Raw genomic sequence first — 4956 nt, 5'->3', positions numbered from 1 at the left:
ATAAATCCACTTCCACTGGGCCGAACCTCTGACATATGGACTCCACCACCTCAGGATGGAGTCTCCATTCCCCGGGCCTCAGCCCCTGCCTCGACAGGATGTCTGCTCTCTGATTCCCTGGGATGTATGTTGCTCTGAGAGACAACAATTTGCCCTGGGACCACAATAGGATCTGATGCGCCAGTCTGTATATAGGGCGAGACCTCAGACCCCCTTGATGGTTTATCTAGGCCACCACAGACATATTGTCCGTCCTCACAAGGATGTGATGACCCTTGAGATCCGGCAGGAAGCTCCTCAGAGCTCGGAACACTGCCAACATTTCCAGGCAGTTTAATGCCAGGAGGAATGATGGTCCTGCCATGGACCTCTCGAAAAGCGTCCGTCCATGACCGCGCCCCAGCCCGTGAGGGAGGCGTCTGTCGAGACAGTTTTCCAGCGACATGACACTCCCAACACGGGACCTTGGTACAGAAACCAAGCCCTCTTCCACATAGATAGGGAACGAAGGCATCTGCGCGTAACCCTGATCATGCGAAATGGGTTTCCCCTCGGGGAGAACCCCTTGGTTTTCAACCACCACTGCAAGGGCCTCATGTGCAGAAGACCGAATGGAATGATATTGGATGCTGCTGCCATGAGACCTAACACTCTCTGGAAATTTTTTACAGTGATGGCCTGGCCTAGCTTTATCCTGGTCACCGTGGCCAGGATGGATTCGATCCGTGCAGGAGACAATTGTGCCTGCATCGAGACCGAATCCCACACCACTCTCAGTAACGTGGTTCTCTGGGCTGGTGCCAACATGCTCTTTTTCGTGTTGGGTCTCAATCCCAGGCTCTGAATATGGGCAAGGACAGTATCTCGATGCCGACTGCCAGCTCTTGTGACTGGGCTAGAATCAGCCAGTCATCGATATAATTGAGAACCCTGAGACCCTGAAGCCTCAGCGGTGCTAGAGCTGCATCCATACATTTTGTAAATGTGCGAGGGGAGAGAGCTAGGCCAAACGGAAGAACCCGATATTGGTACGCCTCGCCCCCGAAGGTGAACCTCAGGAATTTCCTGTGAGATGGAAGGATGGAAATGTGGAAGTATGCGTCCTTCAGATCTATCGTGACAAACCAATCCTTGGATTGAATTTGGTTCACGATGATGGGAATAGTGAGCATCTTGAACCTGAATCTCCTCAGAGACCGATTCAAGTGCCTGAGATCTATTATTGGACGCAACCCCCCCCATCCATCTCAGGAACTAAGAAGTAGCGGCTGTGTCACTTTAGATTTGTTTTTAAAGACTGTGAAAATCTGATTTGATATAAAAATGAAATTAATGAATACTGAAACTGGACTAGGTTATGTATATCCTATTCTAGAAAATATAGTAGTAACTAATACAATCTGTCAGCAGATGGCGCTAATGATCTACAGACACGCTCTTTGTTAGGATCAAATCACACAAAAAGAAAAGCCCAGCAAATTAATTCATTCCTCCGTTTGCAGTGTACAAGTGAACATTATAACAGCCCTTCTTTATAAACTGATCTGTGTGAGAAGAGAAAGCACACCGTGGAGATATTGTTTCTGGACACAGTCTCGTGAATAGGGACAAGCAAACTAGGTGTTGAAATAATTTTGTTCTAGAGGACAGAAGTTATGTAAAAATGTTGTATATTTCTGAAATGTTTAAAGAAGAAATAAATTAACATTTAAGTAGAACATTTGGGTGAAAGAAAGTGACACGTGGTCAATGATGTTTAGCTTTTCCCGACAGTAATATTAAGATGGCAAAAATCAAAGTAAATGTTAATGTGAGAAGATGTAGACCAACACAATACAAACACCAATAAAACTGCCCCTTGAAATCATTGGAAAGGCTCTCCTCCTCTCTGGTGATGTGTTCTGGGATTTCTTTACCTGAATTTAATCACAACTTGATGTTTTGTGCTGCAGCTGTCACACTGAGAGAAGCTCTGGCTGTCTTCGACTGCATTGCAGGGTCAGATTGAATTGAGCTACTCATCCATGTGAAGGACAGTAAATCATTCTTTACTCTTAGAGGATAAGATTGTGCCAGTGTGCTTCTGATAGCCAGAATCTGAACCTGTAGATGTGTTTAAATTAATTATTATGCTTTTACAACAATCTCAATAGCATGCAGCAGTAACATTCCTGTTTCTCTGAATCAATAGATAGCATTTTTCAGACACATTAACATCTTGTAAGATCTAAAATCGTCCTGCATTGGTGAGCCCTGCACACACTCATCTCTCACACTGATCTCCATCAGCCCTCGAATCACTACTGAACATTTTTACAAGATCTCCAAGGGTCCTGGAGCCTGCTGGAAATGATGTCAAATATTTATTTATTTTTATAACTTCTTGTGAAAACACAGATCTGCTCAGAAGATGAATGAAGACGTAGACATCACACAGTGAACGCTCGAAACTCAACCTCATTACAGGAGAGACCCTCAGAATCAGATGTAACGAGACACATGAGGTCTTTCACCGATCTTTCCAGTCAGGACTGTCCCAAAACTTCAGATTTCACAAAGACAGATCTCAGTGCTTAAAGCTGGGGATTTTTTACAGAGAGTCTGTCTTCCTCCAAGTCTTGATTTCCCAGAGGATCTGTAGTCCTGACACGCTTGAGCTTCCCCAAGCATTTAAGCAGAGAAGCCTGTTCTGCCATCAAAGGCATTGTTGCACCCCGTCTCACTTTCTCTCCACCTCTTACCTGCACCCAAGCTAAAACTTTCAAAAAATCGGGGGATGTTTTATGTAAGAAATTACAGTTTGTGATCAACTGCATTAATTACCAGGGAGAGTCGAGCTGCAAGGTGTAATCTCTGGATCGTGCTGTTGACGCTGCAGGCAAAGTGTGGGAGAGCAGTTCTTTGTGACTTCCACGGGGTCAAAGTGCTCAAAGATCTTTGTGTCCGTCCAAGTGTATGTGTGTGTACATATGGATGCATGCCAACAAAGCCATGTTTCTCATCTGAGCACAGCATGATAAATGTCACTTCTTCTCATGTTTTAATTAAACTGAAAGACAATGTATCATGCATCCCAACACATGTGCACATCCATGTGCATGTTTTCATCGCGGCTTGACTGATGGATCCAGACTGAATACGTGTTTAATAGCAGAATGCATCTTCCCACCCTGCTGCAGTGTTGAGTGCAGCTCTGTCCTGTTCAACCCACACACAAAAGTTGAACCCCACGCGTTTGATTTAGCAAAGATAATCACAAGACCTGCAGCTCGAGAGAGAAAGAGAGAGAGAGAGAGAGAGATGAGTCTTATCTCACCCAGCAGATCCTCACATCACAGGTTTATCTAAACGCACACTTGATTCATCCATCTGTGCTGATTATGATTTTGTCATAATTCCTGACTATTCCCGGGAACTAAATAAATATGTATTTTTGTTCAGTTGGAGTACATTAGCACAGAAGGTGTATGATTTTTGATGTCAAGGACCCCCAAATATTATTATTATTTATTATTATTATTATTATTATTATTATTATTTGTCATAGTATCTGTACGTGGAGCCCCGAACACATTCTTGCTTCTTTCAGTCTGAAACCCCTGCACTAGTATAAAGATAGAAAAAAAAAGCTAGTAGGACTAAAAGCTGTAAAATTCTGCCGATCTGATTTCTCTAATGATTTAAACAGCATATATTGTGCTGTGTTTTGTTTTTTAAACTGCTCAGTCATTTCCTCTTCATGTTGAATTGGAGTGGTTTTTCAGAAGGAAAGAAGATTTGACCTGTCTTCCAGCTAGGGTTTTGTCAGGCACTCGACTCCACATGGTTTCTCATGAGACATTTGCTACTGAAATGGCATTACATTTTTTTGCATACAGTTGCTTCTCAAAATATAATAATGTCTAAAAGTTCATTTATTTCAGTAATTCAACTCAAATTGTGAAACTCATGCATTAAATAAATTCATTGCACATAGACTGAAGTAGTTTAAGTCTTTGGTTCTTTTAATTGTGATGATTTTGGCTCACATTTAACAAAAACCCACCAATTCACTCTCAACATTCTCAACAAATTGTTTGCCTTCTGGAAAGTATGTTCATTTACTGTACATGTACTCAATACTTGGCAGGGGCTCCTTGTGCTTTAATTACTGCTTCAGTTCAGCGTGGCATGGAGGTGATCAGTTTGTGACACTGCTGAGGTGGTATGAAAGCTCAGGTTTCTTTGACAGTGGTCTTCAGCTCATCTGCAATGTTTGGTCTCTTGTTTCTCATCTTCCTCTTGACAATAGCTCATAGATTCTCTCTGGGGTTCAGGTCTGGTGAGTTTGCTGGCCAGTCAAGCACACCAACACCATGGTCATTTAACCAATATTTGGTTCTTTTGGCAGTGTGGGCAGGTGCCAAATCCTGCTGGAAAATGAAATCAGCATCTTCATAAAGCTGGTCAGCAGAAGGAAGCATGAAGTACTCCAACATTTCTTGGTAAACGGGTGCAGTGACTTTGGTTTTCAAAAAACACAATGGACCAACACCAGCAGATGACATTGAACCTAAAGCATCACAGACTGTGGAAACTTAACACTGGACTTCAAGCAACTTGGGCTATGAGCTTCTCCAGCCTTCCTCCAGACTCTAGGACCTTGGTTTCCAAAAGAAATACAAATCTTGTTATCATCTGAAAAAAAAATTCCTTGACACGTCTGTGTGTGGTGGCTCTTGATGCCTTGACCCCAGCCTCATTCCAGTCCTTGTGAAGTTCTCTACAATCCTTGAATCCAGTTTGCTTGACAATCCTCATTAAGGCTGCAGTTCTCACTGTTGTGCATCTTTTTCTTCCACACTTTTTTCCTTCCAGTCAACTTTCTGTTAACATGCTTGGATACAGCACTCTGTGAACAGCCAGCTTATTGGCAATTAATTTTTGTGATTTTTTTTTTTTTTTTGAATTTATTAA

The sequence above is a fragment of the Carassius auratus genome, linkage group LG37M (genome assembly GCF_003368295.1).
Source record: "Carassius auratus strain Wakin linkage group LG37M, ASM336829v1, whole genome shotgun sequence".
NCBI classification, from domain to species: domain Eukaryota; kingdom Metazoa; phylum Chordata; class Actinopteri; order Cypriniformes; family Cyprinidae; genus Carassius; species Carassius auratus.
Note: the sequence above shows the minus strand (reverse complement) of the source record.